Raw genomic sequence first — 24335 nt, 5'->3', positions numbered from 1 at the left:
ATCATATAACATATGGTCTTTGATGACTGGCTTCTTTCACCCAGCATAATGTTTTCAAGACATTATTTTATAGCATATATCAATACGTTATTCCTTATAATTCCTAATAATATTTCATTGTATGGATATACCACATTTTACTTGGCCGTTCATCATTTGATGGCTTCTTGGGTTGTCTCCACTTTCTGGCCATTATTAATAATACTATTATGAACATTCCTGTGCAAATTTTTGTGTAGACATATGTTTTGTTTTCTCTCAGGCATACACCTAGGCATGGAATTGTTGGCCATATAGTAACTCTATTCAGCTTTTTGAGGAACTATGCTTTCCATACACAGGTAGAATTGATATTTATTGTGAGTTTGATTTGCATTTACCTAACAGCAATGATGTTGAGCATTTTTCCATGTGCTTATGAGTTATTTGAATATATTCTTTTTTTGAGGAAGATTAGCCCTGAGCTAACATCTGCCTTCAATCCTCCTCTTTTTGCTGAGGAAGACTGGCCCTGAGCTAACATCTGTGCCTATCTTCTTCTATTTTATATGTAGGATGCCTACCACAGCATGGCTTGCCAAGCGGTGTGTCGGTATGCACCCGGGATTTGAACCAGCGAACCCCGCGCTGCTGAAGCAGAACGTGCAAACTTAATCGCTGCACCACTGGGCCAACTCATTGAATATATTCTTTAGAAAAATGTCTATTCAGAACATCTGTCCATTTTTAAATCATATTTATCGTTTTATTACAGAGTTGTCAGAGTTCAGGATGCAAGTGTCTTATCAGATATATGGTATGCAAACACTTTCTCAAATCCTGTATTGTGTTTGCACTATCTTGATGGTATCCCTTTCAGAAGTGTTTTTAATTTTGATGAAGTTAAATTTTCTTTTTTTATTCTCTTGTCATTTGTTATTTTGGTATGCTATATAAGAAGGCTTTGCCTGATCCACCTCCATGAGTATTTACTTTCATTATTATTTTTCTAAGAGTTTTATACTTTTTCAGCTTTCACATTTAGGTTTAGGATTCATTTTAAATTAACGCTTGTATAGGATATGAAGGAGGATTCCAACATCATTCTTTTACATGTGTATATCCAATTGTTCCAACACCATTTGTTGAAAAGAATATTTTTTCCTGATTGAATTTTGTTGGCAACCTTTTCAAAACTCTGTTTATTGATTGTCAGTGTAAGAGTTGATATACGGACTCTCAATTCTATTCCATTTATCTACATGTCTAACCTTATTCCAATATTACACAGTCTTTACATTGTATCTTTGTAGGAGTATTGAAATAAAAAGTATGACTCCTCCAACTGTTTCTCTTATTATATTGTTTGCCAATTAAAATTCCATATAAATGTAAGGATTTCATTTCATAAGACATTTACATTTCTGAAAAAAAGCTGTTAGAATTTTGATAGGGATTGCATTGAATCTGTAGATCATTTTGAGGAGCACTCTCATTATAATATTAAATTTTCCAATCCACGAATATAGGATGTTTTTCCATTTAATTAGGTCTTAAATTCTTTCAGCAATGTTTTGTAGTTTTATGTGTACAAATCTTTGGCCTGCTTGGTTAAATTTATTTCTAGGTGTTTTATGGTTTTTGATGCTATTAGAAATGACATTATTTTCTCAGGTGCAGTTTTAATTGTTCATTGGAAATATAATTTATTTTTGTATATTAATCTTGTGGCCTGAAACCTTGCCAAATGTCTTTATTAGTTTATAAGTAAGAGGCTTTTTTTTTCGAGTTGATGCCGTAGGATTGTCTCTATATAAAATTATGTTACCTTTCAATAGCAATCATTTTATTTCTTCTACTTCAATCAGGACACCTTTCATTTCATTTTCTTGCCTAATTGCCCTATTGCTTATTGTATACTGTTGAGCACTAGTGGGAAGAGAGAACATTCCTGTATTGTCCCTGATCTCACAAGGAAAGCATTTGACATTTTTGCCAACAAATATTGTATTACCATGGGTTTTTTTGTGAGTACTTCTCATTGGATTAGCAAATTTCATTTCTTCTATAGTGTTTTGAGTGTTTTTACCCAGAAGAAGTGTTAGTTATTGTCAAATTCTTTTTCTGTGTCTATTGAGATGATTGCGTGTGACATTTTTAGCCATTTATTCTATTAATATGACTCACTGCATTGATTTTCTGATTAATAATCAGTCTTTCATTCCTTGTTTAGTGTAAAACATTAGTGTTCATTCCCTTAGTTATATTGTATAGCCCTTTATATATAATGCTGGATTGATTCGCTAGTATTCTATTGAGGACTTTTGTGTCTGCATTCATAAGTAATATCTTTTTGTAGTTTTCTTTTGATGTCTTTGTCTAGGTTTGCTACTAAAGTAATACTGGTCTTCCAAAATGAGTTGTGAAGTTCCCTTCTGTTACTAATATTTAGAAGAGTTTGTGAAGAATTTCTATTAATTCTTCATTAGATGCTTGCTAGAATTCATTAGTAAAACCATCTGTAGCTGAGTTTGTCTTTGTGGGAAGTTTTTATAAAATTATTACTGCTAATTCAATCATTTTATTTGTTGTAGGTCTATTCATATTTTCTCTTTGTTCTTGACTCAAATTGGTAATTGTTGTCTTTCTAAAAATTTTTACATTTCATCTAATTTATCTAATTTGTTGTCATGCAATGTCCGTAATCTTCACATATGATCCTGTTTTGTTTCTGTAAGATCTGCAGTAACATCTTGTCTTTCATTCTTTATCTCAGTAATTTGTCTTCTGTCTTTTTTCTTGATCAGTTGTGCTGTTTGTCAACATTTATATTTTCAAAAGACCGACTTTTTGTTTCATTTATTTTCTCCATTGTGTTTCTATTTGTTATTTCTTGATTCCCACATTAATATTTATTATTTGCTTCCTCTGCTTACATTGGAGTTAACTCTCTTTTTCCTAGCCTGTTAAGGCAGAAGGTTAAGTTATTGGATTGCATATCAGTTTGCTAGGGCTGTCATAACAAAGTACCACAGACGGGATGGTTTAAACAACAGAAATTCACTTTCTCACAATTCTGGATGTAGGAAGTTCGAGATCAAAGTGTCAGGAGAATTGTTTTCTTCTGAGGCTTAGCTCCTTGACTTGTAGATGGCCATCTTCTCCTTATGTTTTACATGGTCTTACTTCTGTAAATGGCAGTGTCCACATAGCCCCTTCTTATAAGGACACTAGTCATATTGGGTTAGAGTTCACTCTAATGACCTCATTTCAATGTAATTAACTCTTTACAGACTTTCTTCAAATGCTGTCACATTCTAAGGAATAGGGGTTAGGACTTCAACATATAAAATTTGGCGAGGGGGGTGGGGCGGGGCAATTCATCACATAATAATTTGAGATCTTACCCTCTTTGGTATAGGTGTTTGCAGCTATAAATATCCCTTTCAGCACTGATTTAGGTGTAACCCATGACTTTTGATAAGTTGTATCTTCATTTTAATTCATCTCAAAGTGTTTTCTAATTTTTCTTGTGATTTCTCCTTTAACCCATTGGTTATTTAGTAGTATGCTGCTTAATTTGTACGTATTTGGGGATTTCCCAAATTTATTTCTGTTATCGATTTCTAACAATTCCACTGGTGTCAAAGAACATAAGCTGTAAGATTTAAATCTTTTTAAATTTTTTGAGGTATGTGTTATGACCTATCCTGGAGAATGTTTCATGTGGACCTGAGAAGAATGTGTCTTCTGCTATCGTTTGATGGAGTGTTCTGTAGGTAACTGTCAGATCCAGTTGGCTGGTATTGTTGTTCAAGTCTTCTATTTCTTTATTAATCTTCTTCACTGTTGTTTTGTCCATTATTGAATGCTGGGTACTGAAATCTTCAAATATTGGTTTTTAATTCTCTATATCTCCTTTCAATTGAATTTTTGTTTCATGTACTTTGAGACTCTGTTGGTAGGTGCGTATGTGTTTACAGTCCTTATATTTCATGATCAATTGACTCTCTTATCATTATAAAATGTCCACGTCTATGTCTCGTAACAATTTTTGTTTTAAACTATTTTTGTCTTATACTAGTATGCCCACTTCACCTTTTTTTATAGTCGCCACTTGCGTGATATCTTTTTCTATCCTTTTGTTTACAACAAAGTTTGTATCATTGTATCGAAAGCATATCTCTTCTAAGGAACATATAGTTGGTCTCTATTTTTCTTTACCTAGTCTGGCAATTTCTGACTTTGCATTGAACGTTTTATCCACATAAATTTAATGTCATTATTCATATAATTGGATTTACATTTACCCGTTAACTGTTTTCCCCAATACATACTGCATCTTAATTTTGTTCCTCTATTCTTCTTTACTACTTTCCTTAGCGCTAAGTGAATACTTTTTCATGTAACATCTTAATGCCTTAATGATTTTTTTCATTATATTTTCTTGAGTTGTTTTCTTAGTGGGTGGTTCTAGGGTTTATAACATACAACTTAACTAATTGGAATATACTTCCAATTTATAGTAATTTAATTCCAGTGAGAAACCAAAATACAGAAACATTATGCATATAGCTCTATGGTTCTTCCCCCCTTTTGTGCTATCATTACTATGCATATTACATCAATACATGTTACAAACCCAACAAGGTAGTGCTATAATTATTGACTTATAAAATTTTTATTTTTTAAGGAAACTGAAATTTAAAAGAAGCAAGTATATATTTACTGTTTGTTTTATTACGAACCTTTTATTTACAATTTCTGGTTCTCTTCATTTGCTTCCTTTTCACCCTTGGATGACAGTGTTTTTAGCAGGACTCTCTTTGACTTCCTCTTTCTCTGCACTCTCTGTTAAATTGTCTGCATCATACCCAGCTGTTAGGCTTCACTAATTGCAGGCTGTTTTCTCTACTGTTTGCAAAAATGTCCTGGCGTTTAAATTGCTCCACTCCACAGCCTGAATCCAATAAATTCTGACTCCTTTGTTAGTGTAGATTTTGAGGTCACGCTTTGAAGTTTGTTCTAACTCAATGGCTGTTTATTTCCCTGATTATCTCTAGTAAACTGGCTGGTTTAAGGAAGCTTGCTGCTCTTATGGAGTTACCAGGTCCTTCATAATTGTTTACTACCTAAATCTCCATTGTTTCAAGAGCACTTTTAGACTTGGAATTTCTCACACTCTATTCCAACTAATCATTTAAAAATTAACCCGCTTGAGGAGAGCTTTGGGGTTCTCCATTGTTATGGCTTGCCTCTGTTCCTGGGCAACATCTCTGAGCTATTCTCCAGGGATCGGCTTGGGAACAGGGGCCTGTTTCTCCCAATGTGACACCCTTGCTTTATAAGCATGGTTCTGGGCAGGGGTGGTAGCCTCTTGTCGCCCTGGTATGGAATCACCACATCATGAGTGAGCTGGGGAGGCGAGAATCTGGGCCCTAGTATTCTCAGTCTGCCATACCTAAGGTAGAGACTCTACCCTAATCTGGGGGCTGGGCGGAGGAATAGGGCCCCAGACTTAGCTGCACTTGCCTAGAAAATGGCCTCTTTACCAAAAGCTGGGGGGATGAGAATCATTGGCATTTTGCTCCTCCTGCCTAGCATCTGTGGAGAGAGAGCACCTCATTTTCATGGGAACAAGCACCAAGAATGGACCCTCCATCATGCTGAACTGGGGGATGGGGGAAGGGAAGGAGTGATGAGTTATGGCTCAAGTGTCACAAACTTTCCCTCTTCTTACCAAGATTTAGTATGTTGTGATTCAGAATGCCTATTAACTTGTTTTATCCCCTCAAGAAAGTTTCCAGACATTTAAAATCCTTTTTTAAAAAAAATTTTCACCAGGTAAGGTTGTTTCACTGGGGTGTAGGTCCACAAAGCTACTCACACTCACAATTCCTTTCCAAGTCCATCCTTAGAGCTTCACAGTATGACTTCAAAGATTAAATGCAGTGATTATATGTGTGTGTGTGTGTGTGTAGATTATTTACATTGTGAACAAGTATATAGCTTGTGGTATGATACCACTGATTAAGTTGATGTTGTCATGACTATTATATATAGCTGTTGTGTTAAGGGAGAAATCTTGACTGGAAGTAAAACCTGGGAGTTTAGTCATGAGAGCGATTGGATCACACAAAAAGTCTGCCGTGATCAAGCAGCGATAGGAAAGTCCTGTTCCAAAATAAAAACTAACAAGCAGTCTTTAAAAATTCTGTTTGCCTCTTGCTTTTTATCTCCAAAATTCTTTCTAAAGTCAGCAAACTTCACATCTTGTACACTACTCATGAGAGCTAAATGACTTTCATGATATTCTCTTAGAGGAGCTCTATTACTGATGACAGCCAACTAGGAAGACAGTTGCACATCAGAATTTGGAATGTATTTCTAATCAGATCACAAAACAAACACTATTAAGGCTTCTCAGTTATGTTCATGAAAATAAAATAACAGACGAATGCCAAATATCATATGGATACATGTATGAATGCAATCGTTCTCATATGTTTTGGTGCTGGCTTCATATTAAATATTAATAGAAAATGGTAGGTACATTTCTAAAATGGTGATCACATCACTTTAGTCAGTCCTGGAACTTAAATAACAGCCTCAGGCAGTAAAAGTTATATCTCGAAAGCTGTGATCTGGCTGCATCCTTTCTTGTAATGGACTCTGAAATAATATGACTTTCATAAATATTATAGCAACAGCTTCACCTTGAAGCAGTTGAATTTTACAACATAAGTTAATGGAGAAATGAAAAAACTGCAGTCATACCTGTATTGTGTTATGCCTACAGGGTTCAAACAAAATAAAATTAAAACCTACAAGTTCAGGATATTTTGGTCAATTATTACTAAGGTATTCAATAAATACTGTCAACCCCCAAATAGGACATTGGGAGTAATAAGATAGCTTTCCAAGTGTGTATATAGAATTACAAGTAAAGAATATAGAAGACATACAAGAAAATCAACTATTTTTGAGCATCTTGGGAAAAAAAAATCATTCTTGTCATAAAATTCAAAGTGAATTTTCAAGGAAATGGTTGAGTAGATCCCATTACATTAACCAGTCTGTCCTGCAAATCACAATAAGTAATGACAAAAACATAATTGACAGCATGGGAGAATTGACCAAAAGCAGGCAGCTTTTGGAGTACTGTTGTCCTTTATCAGAAGGAAAACGTACTAAATGAGTTACTGATTTGTATGGGTTTTCACCCAAGGGCACACTCCAATTGTGCTCTGTGGGCTAGTCAAATCCCAAATAGATACACTGTCATCTGTCGTCTTCTTTGAAAACCCAAGTCTTCAAAGAATTTAGAATGTCCACAGAAAGGGCAAATCTCAGAAAAACGAGAACCGCAGAGAGAACTCAGTTCTGTGTATGGAGTCTACACACATCTCTGGCTGTTCTCTGCATTGTGCATGCACAGACACATTCTAAACAGCTTAGGTCAGGCTGAAATAACTGACCAGGAGATTTTAGTTTAGAGTCTGAGTGCAGCCTATTATTTTTGGGAAACATAACAATACAAATTCTCCAGACTGTATCATTCATAATATGTAGAATAGAATCCCAAATTACCAGGCGTATGAAGAAACAGGAAATGTGACCCAAACTGAAGAAAAAGGCCAATAAATGGAGACTAAACAAGAGATGACTTAGATGTTTAAATTACTACACTAGGAACTATTATATCTGTGCTCAAGGACATTAAGGAAAATATGCTGTTTGAATTTTAAAAATAGAAATTAAACAACTGAAAGATACAATAGGAAATTGCAACAAAAAAAATCACTGAGTGAGCCTAATATAAGATTGGAGATGATAGAAAAATAAGGGAGAGAGTGAAAATAGATCAATAAGATAGTGATTCAGTCTGAAATGTAAAAAGAAATGAGATTGGAAAAAACAATGGATAGACTATGAGGGACTTGTGAGGCAATAAGAAAATACCTAACATAGTTATAATTGGAGGCCAAGAAAAGGAGGAGGAAAAAAACATTCAGGGAAACTGTTTTAAGAAATAATGGCCAGCATGTACTCCAGATCATTGAAAGATGTATATTTAGACAGGGAGGAAGGCCTGTAAAGAGAAGCATAATCAATAAGAATGAAAATTCACCAAGCACATTATAGGCAAAGTTTTCAAAGCCAAAAATAAAGTTAATATCTTCAAAGAGGGCAAAGTAAAATAACTCAATATATACAGGGCAAGAGCAATTTACATAACTGGTCAGTTTGTATCAGAAACAGTGGAAACCAGAAGATAGTGGAATAATATCTACAAACTGCTAAAAACAAATGACTCAAATCAAACAACCCAAAACAATAAAACAGAATTCTTTATTCAGTGAACATACCCTTCAAGAATGTAAGTGAAATGAAGACCTTTTCAAATGTAAGAAAAGAAGACTTGCAGGACCAGACCTGGTGGCCTAGTGGTTATGTTTGTCAGTCTGCTCTGCTTCAGCAGTCCACATTCACTTCCAGGCATGGACCTACACCACTCAGCTGTCAGGGATCATGCTGTGACAGTGGCTCACATACGAAAAGAGGAAGATTGGTGATGGATGTTAGCTCAGGCAAATCTTCCTCAGCAAGAAAAAGAGAAAAGAACAAAGTGAAAAAGACTTGCATAAAAAAAAACGTTAAAAGCACTTCCTCAAGCAAAAGGGAAATTACAAAAATGGATACTTAGATTTTCAGGAAAGGATGAAGAGCACTGGAAATGTAAAATATTTGATTAAAAATAGGAGACTATGTTTTTTCTTAAAATGAATGACTATTTAAAGTAAAGATTATAACATTGTCTTGTGGGATTTATGATGAATAGAGGTGTAATTATAACAATGGCATAAAAAGTGGAAGGGTGGTAAATATCCTACACACTGTACACTTGCTACATTTTACCTGAAGTTGTACAATATTAACTCTAAGTAGACTGTGAAAAGTTAGAAATGTATATTGTAATCCCTAAAGCAACAACTAAAATAACGCAAATAGATAAATGCTGAAATGCCAAGAGATAAAGGATAATTCTAATTGAATATTCTATTATACAAATGAAGTCAGGATAGGAAGAAAAAAGAAACTAAAAGTAGAGAGAAGTAAAAAGTAAAAATGCTAGACATAATCCAATCAAATCGATTATTACTTTAAATGATAATGGTCTAGATTCTTACTAAAAGACAAAAAAAATGAATAAAATTATAAAACCCTAGTATATGTTGTATGCAAGACTTACATTTTAAACCCAAAACACCGATCAGGTGAATGTGAAGGACAGAATGAGTTAAAACATGCAGAGGTTAAGCATAAGAACAATGAACTGTCTCTGTTATTACTGGATACAAAAGACTTCTAGTGAAGGATGTAATCAGAAATAAAGAGACACATTTACAACGGGGTCAAGACAACATGAAGACAAAATAATCATAAATACGGGCCTAATAACAGCGCTTAAAAATAAGAGTGCTGGCCTGGTGGCGCAGGAGTTAAGTTCGCATGTTCTGCTTCTCAGCAGTCCTGGGTTTGCCGATTTGCACCCCAGGTGCCGACATGGCACCGCTTGACAAAAGCCATGCTGTGGTGTGTCCCACGTATAAAGTAGAGGAAGATGTGCACGGATGTTAGCTCAGGGCCAGTCTTCCTCAGCAAAAAGAGGAGGATTGGCAGCAGATGTTATCTCAGGGTTAATCTTCCTCACAAAAATAAATAAATAAATAAATAAATAAAGCGAAATTTATTGAATTAAAGAAAAATAGATAAAAACCTAGTTGAAGATTTTAACATTTTTCTCTCTGCATTTGATAGAACCAGGCACAAAATCAGGAAACCCACAGATGACTTGAAATACTCTATCAGTTACCTTGACCAGATTGACATTTATACAACACATCTGACTGAGAAGACAAATTTTCTAGAGCACATGTGTTATTCACCAAAAGTGACTAATACTTCAGTTATTGGACAAGTCTCAGTAAATCCAAAAGATTCCAATATACGGAGTACATTGCCTGATCACCAGGGAATTAAAAAATAAGCTATCTAGGATAACCTCAAAGAATTGGAAATTAAACCACACACTACTAAATAATTCATGAGTCAAAGATAAATCACAAAGAAAATGGAAAAATAGTTAAATGTGAATGATGAAAACTGAATTATTATAAATAATTGTGTAGCAAAAGTGCATTCATAATGTTTCTTTAAATTTGAAATATTTAGTGTAGATATGAAGTGCACATTCCTCTTAATAAAATCTAAGGGCATTTAAATCTTAGTTCATTTCCCATTAATTGCTTTAACTACACCTGAGATGTCATTTATGTGATATTTATATTGCACATGTGTGCACATAGTTAGTTGATACGTGTTGCAAGGATTGTTGGTTATGATCTATGATCTGAATTCATCATTCCTCACAAATGTCAAAGGTCTCTTTGCCTTCTTATTCTGAATTTGATGCTGCAGAATTTAAGTATAACTCATTGTTCATATATCTCATCAGATTTACATGTTATTTATTTCTTATTTGAGGTATTCCACTTTATTTTAGTGGATATGGGAGCTCAGTTGGTCATGTATTACCTTTATTTCATTGTGGTATGTACATAAAAATAGATGAGGTTGCAAATTTTTTGAGGAAAATATCATTATAGAAATCACTGGAGGAAATGAAGAAGTGCACCACAAGAACAGTATTTTGTAAAAGTTACAAGACAGTGTTAAATTTTGATTAAAACCTGAATATTTGATTGCCTCTCATCAGTGCAAATATTGTCCCATGTGAAAGATGGCTTTATCTCTTCTGTTTCACAGTTCCAATACAGTCTGTTGTGCACTATCAGAAAGACCACAGCTTTGCTATGAAGTTCCCCAAATCTGTTTTCATTGAGTATGTCTTGTAATCTATTATTTTCCCCTGCACCCACTTGTTATGCTGAGAGTAATTACAGTGGTAAATGATCATGTTTCTATTATATGCAATTTCATTTGATACTTTGCTCCCTCTTATCAAGAACAAGATGACATAGCTTAGACAAAAAGCTTCTCAATCCCATTTCATGTGTTATTCACAGGAATTTTAAGGAATATTTTAAAAATCATGCCAATTAATTGATAGCATGTGTCAAAAATATAGTGGTTGCTATTAAAATATAAATTATAAAGGACATGAGTAAACTTAGTTACACACACGTATATGTTTATACTCAACATGGAGAAACAGACCACTAAGACGACAATTGTAAACATGGACGACATTGTCAATACAGGTTTACAGGTAGTGAGAAATCGGAAAACGCCTTTTAGAAGAAGTGATGTATACACGCAAATCTGAAAAATGAGGGCATTTTAGGCAAGTTATAAGACGGTAGTAGATATGCCAGAAGGAGTAAAACATGCGTACGTCAAAGGAACGGACTGCAAGCCAGTCCTGAAGGCCTAGAGGTTAAAGTTCAGCGTGCTGCACTTTGACGGCCCAGGTTCAGTTCCCAGGCACAGAACCACACTGCTCTTCTGTCAGTAGCCATGCTACAGTGGCAGTTCACAGAGAAGAACTAGAAGGACTTATAACTAAAATATACGAGTATGTACTGGGGCTTTGGGGAGAAAAAAAAGAGAGAGAGAGGAAGATTGCCAACAGATGATAGCTCAGAGTGAATCTTTCCCAGCAAAAAAAAAAAAAGTGAACAGAATGTGCAGTGACCCAAAGGTAAATGAGAACACATATTTTGAGGGAAGAAAAAGTAATCCAGAATGAACGGAGCTAGATTTAGAAAGATAAAGCAGGTAAGACAGAGAAACAAAGAGGAAACAGAGATTGAAGGGCCCTGTAAGCATGGTAGAAAAGTTACATGTCATCCTGAGTGACAGTAGGAAGCCATGGAAAAGATTTAGGCAGAGGAGTCTTGAAACATTACTGTGGCTGCAATGTGGAGAATAATTGAGAAGTAGCAAGAGCAGAGGCAGGGAGAATAATTTGTAGGGTGATGTGGCAGCAGGTAAGAGGCTACAGGAACCTAAATTAGTTGCTTTGGGATGGGGAGAGGGGAAGAATTTTACAGATGTTTAAGATGTAGCGTTGGCAGGATTGCTGACTGATCAAATACAGAGGGGAGGAAATACATGTACTCAAGGGTGATACTGCTTCTTGTTGGCAAATGAATATCTACAGTTGCCTTTTCCTGAAATAGAGAATTTAGGAGAAACATGGTTAATCTAATTACCTCCCTAATTCTAACCTGAATTCAGGTTTGTTCCACCACAAGCCCAGCTGGGCTAGGACAGCTGGGTATTGTGCTGAGAGACCGAAGAAATGACCTGGAGATTGCAAACGCGACATATAGGTTTACTGAGACTTACTTATAGGGAGAATGTCCAGTGGCGGCCAGCTGGACAGAAGTTTGCGTACACCCGCAACCGCCCCCTAAGAGAATCTTGCTTAAATAGGCAGAGGAACGAAGGCCACATGCTTGCCAAAGGGCTCTCCTTGATACAACCAGCGTTCCCAGGATAGTAGCTCACATGGAGGGCCTCTGTGTCCCTGTAAGACATGATGTTCTTCTCGTGGAACAAGGGAGGATCCAGGCTGATCAGGCCCAGATTGTTACAAATCCCAGTAGCTGGGCTGCCTGCCCAGAAGGGAGCAGGAAGGACACATGGTTGCAATGGGCCTAGGGGCTTTTGCTGAGCAAGCAAGGCCCAGGCCCTACAACGTTTGAATACACTATTTTTGAGGCACTTGTGGAACATTTACCTTCGCGTGGATTTAAGTTTCTATAGATGTGACACATCTCAGATTCAAATATTTTGCAGCCGTCTGCACATGGATGGGGTTTGAAGCCAATGGAAAAAAAATGGGATCACCCAGAGAGCTTGTAAATAAGAGAAGAGGACCAAGGACCTAGTCCCTAGAGGAGAGAGAACACAATATAAAAAGTGGGTGGTTGACAAAAGGGAAGGTGTCAACAGAGTTTGCATAGAAGAAAACTAGAAGATCATGTTCTTTAGAGTTATGGAAAATGAGGCCTATCGTCTCACACTCGCTCATTCCTAGCTATACTTTTCAGCATGGGAACATTATTGAACTTTATATTTCTTTAAAATATTGTACTTTGCTGTATATATCCGGCCAGCCATCTATCTATCTATATATTCATCCATCTATCTACCTATAATCTGTGTATTGTTTGCATTTATGAGCACACAGTGAAACAAAGCTACTTGGAATAAGCTTATCAAATAGTCAAATTACTAATTTCTTATGAATTAGTGTTTGAGGAAGAAAAACTATTGTTTAAATAACATTGAGCAAGCAGCATGAAAAAAGGTAATTAACATGGAACATCATTATTTGTTGATGATCACCGTTTTGGAAGATCATGTTCAAAAGTTGTAACCAAGAGATTTTCCTTTTGCAATTTCAATGATATGGTACAAGCCATCTAAGAACTTTGATAGTGTTTTGAGAAGTTGCTAAGTATTTAGTGCAATTAAATTATGGTGAAGTGTAACTGTATGGGTTCCACATAGCAGGTAAAATCAATGGGAAAATGTCAAATTACCCCAGCAATATTTTTGTTAAGAATATGTTGTTTTAGGGGCCGGCCCAGTGGCGCAGCAGTTAGGTGTGCATTTTCTGCTTCGCTGGCCCGGGGTTTGCCAGTTCGGATCCCAGGTGTGGACGTGGCACGGCTTGGCAAAAAGCCATGCTGTGGTAGGCATCCCACGTATAAAGTATAGGAAGATGGGCATGGAGGTTAACTCAGGGCCAGTCTTCCTCAGCAAAAAGTGGAGGATTGGCAGTAGTTAGCTCAGGGCTAATCTTCTTAAAAAAAAAAGAAAAGAAAAGAAAAGAATATGTTGGTTTAGGGGCCAGCCTGGTGGCGCAGAGTTAAGTTCATATGCTCCGCTTTGATGGCCTGGGGTTTGCTGGTTTGGATCCTGGGTGTGGACCTAGGCACCGCTTGGCAAGCCATGCTGGGGCAGGGGTCCCACATATAAAGCAGAGGAAGATGGGCACAGATGTTAACTCAAGGCCAATCTTCCTCAGTAAAAAGAGGAGGATTGGCGGCAGATGTTAGCTCAGGGCTAATCTTCCTACACCGCAAAAAAAGAATATGTTGTTTTATGTTATTGTTATTGCTGTTTTCTGACAATTGACAAAGGGTGAAATGTATTAATCAGTTGGTTAAATTAGCATAAGAAGACTTCATAGATTTCGTGAAGAAAATATTTTATAAATTAGGAAAAAACCTTTTATTAAAATTTTTTAATGAATTTTAGAACTCTATCTTTTTAATGCACAGATTCAGTCTATGGATTTTAAGGTGATGGAAGAAAGATTTTGAAAGTCAGATTTTTTTAAGGTACAATTTGCACAGAGGGAAAGTCAACCTTTAGGGGTGTAAAATTCTATGAGTTTTGACAAATACATATTGTTGCCTAACGACCATTACAATAAAGATGAATTTTCACCACTTTATCAAGTTCCTTTGCATAACTTTGTAGTCAACCAACTTTTCCCACTCTTAGGCCCTGGCAAAAACTGGTCTGTTTTCTGTCACTATGATCTTGGCTTTTCCCAGATGTCATATAAATGAAATGATACTGTGTGTAGCCTTTAGAATCTGACTTGTTTCACTTAGCATAACGCATCTGAGCGTCATCTGTTGTTTCACGTATCAGTAGTGATTTATTTTAATGCATGAGTAATGATCCATTGTGTGTGTGTAACATAGATCTTCTCTATTCACCAATTAATGGACATTTCATTTGTTTTCAGTTTTTGGCAATTATGAACACTATAAACATTAGCATCCAAGCTTTCGGGGGGAGATGCTTTATTTTCTCTTATATAGACTCCTAGGAGTGAGATTCTGGGTCATATGGTAAGCGTATGTTTAAATTCACTGGGAAGCTTCCAGACCATTTTCCAAAGTGGCTATAATATTTACCCTCCCACCAGCAATTTAGGAGAGTTACCACTGATCCACATCCTTGCCAGCACTTTGAATTGAAAGCTTTGCTGTTCTCTTTTTTTCCGTCTTACTAATCTCACAGGTGTGTGGTGGTATCTCATCGTGGTTTGAATTTGAGTTCCTCTAATGATAAAAGGAACCATCATAGGCAAATGAGGTGACCAGTAGGTAAAAACATGCGTTAGTTAGTTGCGCCTTTGTGGGAAGGCAAAGGAATAGTTTAGATGGGGTCTGTGATCATCAAGGAAAGAATGTGATTTACGAACAGAAGGATAAATTTAAACCTGCATCCTTGAGGAAAAGAGAGAACTACTAGGTAATTCTGACCTGTCCTTCCTTCTGCTGATTCATCAGGCGCAGTGTGGTTAGTCCAGGGAGTGGCTGGATTACCTGCTACCCTCACTGGATCCCTAGACTGAGCCAGCATTCAGAAGAATCTATTTAGCCTGCTGCTTGACTTGCTCTTTCTGAGGTAGTGGCCCTTCTTAGGTGTTGGGGAGAGGTGAATGGATAAAGGCAAAGATTCAATAAAATACATCAATACTTTTGAAACAAGTTCTTGGCCATAGGAAATTTATTTCTGCTGTCAGTTTGTATTCGCTTGGCTGAATAGGGGACCGCTATTCAAGAGTCCACTCATTCAAATAAAATAGACTTTAGGGAGGACTTTCACTGTGCTCTATGCCAGTAATAAAGCTAAGTAACATTTAGAAAAACACTAAAGGGGCTTAAAGCCTAGCAATATGCATAAATGAAAACAGGTAATTGTAATGACATGTAGAAAATTTTAACACTTAGGTACTTACAAGGTGCTTTGAAAGCATAATGAAGGTCAATTGATTCCATATGAGATCCAGGAAGGAATTTTCTCAAGGACATTGCCTCTGAGATTGGTCCACAGGATGATCGAGAAAGAGGCAGCAAGACAACGAATCCTAAGAAATGGTAAGAAAGTAGAAACATACAAGCAAATAACACAGTTGTATAGTAGCACAGAGTATGGAGAAAACACCAATTACAGTATTAAAGTCATGTGCCACAAAACGATGTTTTGTCAACAACTGACAGAATAGATGACAGTGATCCCATAAGATTAGTACCACACAGCCTCGGAATGTAGTAGACCATATGATCTAGGTTTGTGTAAGTACACTCCATAATGTCCTCACAATGGCAAAACCACCTAACCATGCATTTCTCAGAACTTATCCCCCTCGTTAAGTGACTCATGACTGTATTGGGAGTCAAGAATGAGTAGGGGAAGGGTTCAGAAATAAGCTAAAGACATTTGAGAACATGAGCATTTTTCTATGAAACTTAAGGACTCAGACTCGGATCAGTGATTCTTACATTTTTGTCTTTTTCCTTTGAGAATCTCATTAAAATTTTGGTCTCCCTTGCTAGAAAAATGTATTTTTTACTTACACACACGTGTGTGTATATATATATATATCTGTGTGTGTGTGTGTGTGTGTGTGTGTATATATTTTGTGTGTGTGTGGAGACTTGAGTCCACAGATGGTGCATTTAAATTCATTCATAACTACCATGGGGGTTCTTGAGTTACTGATGTAGTTAGGGACAAGGGATTAAATTGTTTTAAGCAGAAGACTGTTTCTGCCTACTGAATGGAGAAAGGATACAATGGCTACAAAACTGCCAAGAGGGAGAACACTATGAAGACGATAGAAACAATTCAAATTAAAAAAAAAAGAGGTACAAATGCAAGCTTTGTGGTATCCTTGAACTCAGTTTATTAACTGCACAAAAAAATTAGACATCAAAAGTTTTAAAATTTAGGGGGTGGCCTGGTGGCTAGAGTAATGGTTGAGTTCGTGTGCTCTGTTTCAGTGGCCCAGAGTCTGCAGGTTCGGATCCTGAATGTGGACCTAACACCACTCGTCAAGCCATGCTGTGGCAGCATCCCACATAAAATAGAGGAAGATTGGCACAGATGTTAGCTCAGGGCCAGTCTTCCTCACCAGAAAAAGAAAAAAATAATTTAAAAGTTAATATTGACTTTACTGAAATGAAAAAATTAGGAAGTTTGCTTTTATATATTTTTATTTCTTTAAAAACTTACACTATATGTAATTCTAGTAAATGTTAGCAAGCATATTTAAGAGCTTATAAAGTTTCTATAATTAAACTAAAAAATATTTTAAAATACATTTACAAATATAATAGATTGTTAAACACCTATAAACAAAGCCTTCCCATGTACAAATCTAATAAATTAAACATGTAAATATGGTTAATCTTATGCTTTCTGAACATGCCAATGTTATTTAAAAATTTAGTTTTTTAGCTAAATTTTTACATTATCTTCTTTAAATTTGAAAGCTGAAGTTTGAATCTACTACTTGCTAATGTTTCAAATTTGATTTATATAGTAACTTATTTGATACTCTCTGGGCTTGAATCTCTTATGATGCTAAATGATTAAAAATATATGTATAGATAATTCCTAAAATGAATAAATTACTTAAAATATCATTATAAAGATTTTATTTATTTTTAACTTTAAATTTTCCAGTGTTAAAGACAATAACCCAGGGAGAAAATTATTTTACTACCCCAAACAACTTTTTTTAACTCTCCCAATTGAATTAGGTTAGCTTTCTTGGTGGGCTGAAATTGCTTATAGTCCAGAGTATTTGATCGGGATAAAAAATTTGGACCTGCAGAAATCCAAGGAGATATTTTTAATGATTATAAGAGTCAAGTTGAAACTTCCTTTAATAGACCCGATGGGGGAGCTGCCAGCCCATGCTGTATCAGGGTAGGGGTCTCGCAGCACACGGTGCCTGTGCTGAAGCATCAACATTTCTCATTCTGCCATACAATTCCCTGAGACCTCAGCTCCTCACCCAGCTTCCTTTATCACTGATTTGGATTCAACTATTGATCCCTTCATTCTATTCTGAATTTTATGTTATATCCTTCCTATTTAAGAGAATGTGATGTGATCTCAAATTCTGGCTGTGTCTCAGGTTTGATTCTAAAGACAAGTTCTTAGGTCCTTTCTATAATAAAAGTTTGATGTAGGGCAGTAGGAGAAGTGCCAAAATGAAGAGATGATTTATATATATATTTTTAAACATCTACAATCCAATGTTTCTTGTTTGAAGAACAATGCACTATCATTTACTGTAGAGGTGAATAAAGGAGGATAAACAGTTTTGATGATTTCACTTTGAATATTTTGGGTTTGAGGTACTTCAATACGTGGCATTAATATTTTGATTACAGATATCTGAGGTACTTCAACACTGGACATTTTGAGTTTGAAGCATTACTTGATTGCAAATATATTTTGTAGTGTTTTGAGTCTGCAGTTATGTGTTTGAGGCTGGTTGGAGAGGTAAGTTTTGAATACATGTACATATCAAACCAGAGCTCCATGTGACTGGCCAAGAAGAAGATTGACACATTCCAACAATGTACAATTAGACAACACTACGGTTTGAAGGGAAACACCTAGAAAGCTATGAAATAAACATGGAAAAATCATACAGACAAGGATATTCCATGGGATTACTATCCAGCTGGAAGTAAGCTAAATACCTCTGTGAGAGAGAAAGTCTAGAGGACAAACAAAAATCTTTACTATTGCAATGATTTATATACAAGTGAGTACCTCTTTACATGTGGATGCCTTCGTTCAAGTGAGCTATTTTCTTTCGATTTGAGTGGGATCTAGAGCTGTTAGTAAGAGGTAAGAGATACATGCCAGTGAATCCAATATTATTCTTATATTAAATTAAATCACAACAAAACCCTAAACCAGAGAATTCTGAATCCTTATGGAATTCTATTGGTAAATTGTGATTTAATATCATGTTCTCATCTTTTACTAATGGAAAATTTAAGAAGTAGTTTTAAGAGTAATGACTCTGGGCTTGATGCAAAATTATTCAAGTTACCATTCTTTATATTGTTTAATATCATATGTAGAATTTGATTCCAGAAAATAGTTAACATTATCTTCTTTGTAAGCATCATTTCTTCTGATAAACAATAATAACAATGTAGCTCATTATATTTATATTTTTTCCTGGCTACTGGAAACCTCAGAGCTGAGTTTTGCTCTCAGTTTCTGCAGTTTTCCTCAGGCAGTATTTCCTTCTGTAATTTTGCTCTTCTTTTTGATTATTAAATTTTGTCTCTTTCTCATGATCCTTAGTTTATTTCACATGTGTTTGAATATGACCCTTCTATGTCTTTGAATAAAGCCTCTATAAACATTCTTGTACAAATCTTCTACTGACATTTAAAAAAAATTTCTTAGGTAAACATCTAAGAGTGAAATTGTCAGGCCATAAGGCTAGGTACACACTTAAAAAAAAACAAAAAAGAAAGAAAGACAAAATGTTTGAGCTACTTTGCCTCAGCTCCAAACAGTGAATGAATGAGCGTCCTGGTTCCTTCACACCCACACCAAAGATTGGTGTTGCCAGTCTTTTTAATTTTAGTCATTATAGTGAATGTGGAGTTGGTCTATCACATCCCCGGCTGCTTGATGAAGATTAATGATGTTGAACACATTTTCATACACTTTTGAGGCCTTTGGATATTTTCCTTTGTGAGTTTGTCTTTTGCCAACATCATACTGGCTTAAATGTCTTTTTTTGTTATTGATTTGAAGGATTTCTTTATATGTGCTGAATACAAGCCCAACCCAAGGTTATGAATAAATTCTCCTATGTTTTCTTTTTCTTTTTTTTTTTTTGAGGAAGATTAGCCCTGAGCTAACTGTTGCCAATTCTCCTCTTTTTGATGAGGAAGACTGACCCTGAGCTAACATGCATGCCCATCTTCCTCTATTTTATATGTGGGACGCCTACCACAGCATGGCGTGCCAAGTGGTGCCGTGTGCACACCCGGGATCCGAACTGGTGAACCCCAGGCCGCTGAAGCGGAACGTGAGAACTTAACCACTGCGCCACCAGGCTGGGCCCTCTCCTATGTTTTCTTGTAATAGCTTTATATAGTTTTAGCTTTCATGTTTAGATCTATAAATTCCTTTGCATTCATTTATGCATGGTGTGGGATACTGTTTTTTAGAGAAGATGCAGAAACAAAGCAGGGAACATATATGACTGGTTCCAGTTTAAGCAGTTGCCTTATTTGAGAAAGCCTAGTTAGTTGTGATTGGGTATTTTTAAATTTCATTTTCTAGCAGTTGAGTGCATTGACACTAGCTTAGGTTTTGGTTTCCTACATAGGCTACCAGAGTGTGAGAGCCACCTCAGGCTAACGGCCTCCTTGTTTAAAGACTTTCACAGCCTCTAATATTTTAGTTTGATCTATTTGTCTATTCCAATGCTGAAACTACTGTCTTGAATTTTTTATTTATTTATTTATTTTTTTGGTGAGCAAGAGTGGCCCTGAGCTAATGTCTGTGCCAATCTTCCTCTATTTCGTATGTGGGATGCTGCCACAGCGTGGCTTGATGAGTGGTGCTAGGTCTGCACCCAGGATCTGAACTTGTGAATCCCAGGCTGCCATAGTGGAGTGTGCAAACTGAATCACTACACCACTGGGCTAGCCCCTATCTTAATTATTTCTGCTTTACAACAAGTCTTGAAGCCAGTGATATGAGTCCTCCAACTTCATACTTTTTCTCAAGATGATCTTGCCCAGACTTCTTACTTTGTTTTCTCTATAAATTTTAGAATTGCCTTTTTGATGTGTGTGAAATAGCTTGCTTGAATTTGGATTGAAGTTGTGTTATGACTATAGATCAATTTGAGGACAGTCAACATTACAAATATATTGTCTTCAACTAATAATGATGGTATTTTGCTTTATTTATATATTTTTAACTTTTATCTCCAATGTTTTATAATTTTCAGTGGAAGATTTACACATGTCCTTTGTTAAATTCATCCTTATTGTCATATTTGATGTTTTTGTAAATTGAATTTTTATTTTATTTTCCAATTTGAGGCTGCAACTAACTATTTAGGAGTAGAATGACTCTCAGTATGTTGACCTTGTATCCTAAGACCTTTTTACCCTAATCTCAAATTCTAATCATTTGAAATTTTTTCTATGGCTCAAAATATTACCTATCTTGTTGAACGTTTTTCTACAAGTGTTGAGTATTGTGTTTAATAAAGTTTGCTTAATAAAGTTAGCCAGCAGTTTTGTTCAAATCTTTTATGTCCTTAGTAATTATTTAGTCTATTTGTTCTATTAATCACCGAGACAATGGAGGTAAATCTCTGTGATTGCAAGTTTCTTTCTCTTCCTTTAATACTATGTGATTTTCTTTCATATATTTTGAAGCTCTTTCACTAGATGAATTCACCTTAGAACTCTTACATATTCTTCATAAATGTTTCCTTTTCTTCACAATGAAATTCCACTTTTTAAATCTTAACTAGTACTCTTTATCTTGACAACTATGTTCTTCGATATAAATACAGTCACTTAAATTTTTTCATTTTTAAGGATTGCATGGTATATCTTTTCCCACTTTTTTACTTTCAATCCTCCTGTGTCTCCATACTTAAAGTACACTTCTTGTAGACGGCATATAGGCAGTGGTTATATTTTAACTTTAAGATAATTATTGAGATATTTGAATTTAAAGCCACCTCTTGCTCTTTGTTTCGTACTTGCCTCATGTCTTTCCTTTCCTCTCCTTCCTTTGACTTTTTAAAAATTGCTTTGTCGTATTTGAATATATAGATAGAGACACATATAGACACAGATATACCAGTTTATTTATTTCAAGGCTTTTCACCTATATCTTTTTGAATCACTTTTAATGGTGGTTGTGATGATTACAATACATGTTCTTTAAAAAATCTCATTCTACAAGAGAGAATGGTGTACTACTTCATCTGGCCCTTTCAATAAGGCATGAAAAAAGAGAAATAAAACTTTGTTATTTGCAAATGACATAATAAATGGAAAATCATGAGGAGTCAATAAAAGTTATTAGATCTAGTGATCAACATCTGCTTTTTTGTATGTCATATTTGTATACTGAACATGACGATTTATACATTGTATACGTTTGTCTTCTTTTAAAGAGTACTGAATTTTGTTCTTCCAGACAGGTATATTACTGCTGCATCCTTTTACTGCTAAAAGTCTTGATTTTATTTTTAGAACAGGAATACTTCCTTTCTAACGTCAGTCCTAGTTGCTAGCACTTACTTACTATCCGTTTTCCTAAAGTATGGTCTTTCCAGAGGCTCAACTGAATTTCTCAGATGCTTTGTGAAGTCTCCCCATGCTGAATGGTTTAGAATTTCAGCATTTTTCTGAAATGCCTGACCTTTCATCTCTACATCTCACAGCAGCTGCTCTCTGTTATGTGTTGTGAAATCTTGCACTGAATGTGCATCACGACCGGCAGGGAAACCCATACAGAATGCCATCCCCCAACCCCACTCAGCTCTGTCCTCTTGAATACACTAACCTACAAATTCCAGCAAATTAAGCAGCCCCAAACAGTAAGTTTTGCCTTCACAACTCAGTGAGACCACTATACTCTGCTTGGGCTCCACCTTACCCTGACAGAAAGCCAGGTGAGCATGCACCTCACCTCAGGATTTCTGTTCTCTCAAAGAGTCCAGGGCTGTGCTGCCTACTGTCTTGTGCCTGAAACTAGTTGCTTCATATTTTGCCCTGCTTTATTATTGTCGTTGTTGAATGGAAAGAAGGCAAATCCGGCACCAATTACTCTTTAATGGCTGAAGATGGATTCCCCATGACCTCCAAATCGATTTTTAACTTAAAAAAATACATATTTTTCTGTCTTACCTAGTCCATGAGGGCAGGATCTGTGTTTATCTTCCTCAATAATTTTTCTCCACAATCTACAAAAATGCATCATATGCAGTACATTCTCCCTGAATATCTGTTAAACGTGCTGAAACAATAAAATCATTCAAAATATTCCTGGGAATATATGTATTTTAAATTAATATAGTACTGATAGAATTTCCAGTAATTAAAATATGTTTTTCTCTATTTTTACACCAAAAGTAAGCAGAACAGAATGTAACAAGAAGTACTAAACTAAGGTTAAGGCCTTCAAAGTAATCCTGATCACTAAAAAAAGTGATCTAATTAGAGGTATGTAAGTTATAAGACTAGAAGCTAGGAAAATCAGCAGCTCAAAGCATAAGATATTATAAAGAAAAATGTATAAGATATTGTAAAGAAAAATATTGAGGCTATGATCCCATGACTTCATTTGATACGTATTTTTCATTGAATATGTAACACCTATTTTTCTGGACAAGTCAAATTCTAGGGTTGCTCTTCAGTGAGTAGAACCTTGTGTGGCAGACAGAATGGTAGGAATATTGAGAGGAAAACAAAAAATGAAAAATAAAACATTGATAACATCAACATTATCAGAAACAGAACTAAGAGAATATTATATATAAATATATATATATGATCCATTATGAGGAATTGACTCACACAATTATAGAGGCTGAGAAGTCCCACTACCTGGCATCTGTAAGCTGAAGACCCAAGAATGTCAGCAGTCTAGTTCGAAGGCCTGAGGGCCATAGGGCTGATGACGTAGATTCTAGCCTGAGTCTGAAAGCCTGAGAATCAGGAGTGCTGAGGGCAGAAGACCTGTGTGCCGGCTCACTTAGCCAGAGGGAGAATTCAACCTGTTTCAGTCTTTTTGCCTTTCTGTTCTGCTCAGGCCCTCAATGGATTGCATGATGCCCAACCACATTGGGGAGGGCCATTTGCTTTACTCATTTCACCAGTTCAAATGCTAACCTCTCCCAGAAACATCCTCACAGACACACCCAGAAATCACCAGACATCTGGACATCCTGTTGCCCAGGCAAGGTGACACATAAAATTAGCCATCACACTATTTCTATTTCTTGATATTTTGCTTCAAGGATTATTTTGTTTTCTTAACCTTGTTTATTCCCTTTTATAATCATTCAAATCGATTCTCTATTTTATGTTAGCCACTATCCAAGATGCTGGAGATATTGACACTAAGCCGACAACTCTGATGTGAGAACAGTCACCTAGTTATATATTAATTTATGAATGAATAGCTAAATGATTAAATTGTTGAACTTTTTTTCAGATATCCAGGTCCAGTGTGAAAGCTGGACATCCACCACCCACTTGTAACACTGCCTGCTGGTGACAGGTACCAGCATGAAAAGCACAACACCCTTAGGACGAAAGGGGTCAGTCTCTTAAGAGTGTTCTATCTAGGGCCATCTCTTCAGAATGTTTGAACAATTTAGAGCAGTTCTGTAGCCAGTGACTAACAGGAATTTGATTTTAAGGGAGATTGTGTATTCTGGGAGAAGGTTCTAAAACGATGCTAGTGTCCTGGTTTGGGTAGACTTC

At 35.9% G+C, this 24335-nt stretch overlaps 1 pseudogene; it reads left to right on the top strand.

Moving 5' to 3' along the window:
* The first annotated feature begins 11206 nt into the window (after positions 1-11206).
* Positions 11207-24335, top strand: part of LOC124231533 (ubiquitin-conjugating enzyme E2 J2-like) — a 71379-nt pseudogene continuing 58250 nt past the window's right edge.

The sequence above is a fragment of the Equus quagga genome, chromosome 21, assembly GCF_021613505.1.
Source record: "Equus quagga isolate Etosha38 chromosome 21, UCLA_HA_Equagga_1.0, whole genome shotgun sequence".
Taxonomy (NCBI): domain Eukaryota; kingdom Metazoa; phylum Chordata; class Mammalia; order Perissodactyla; family Equidae; genus Equus; species Equus quagga.
Note: the sequence above shows the minus strand (reverse complement) of the source record. Positions and strands in the feature narration are given on the sequence as shown.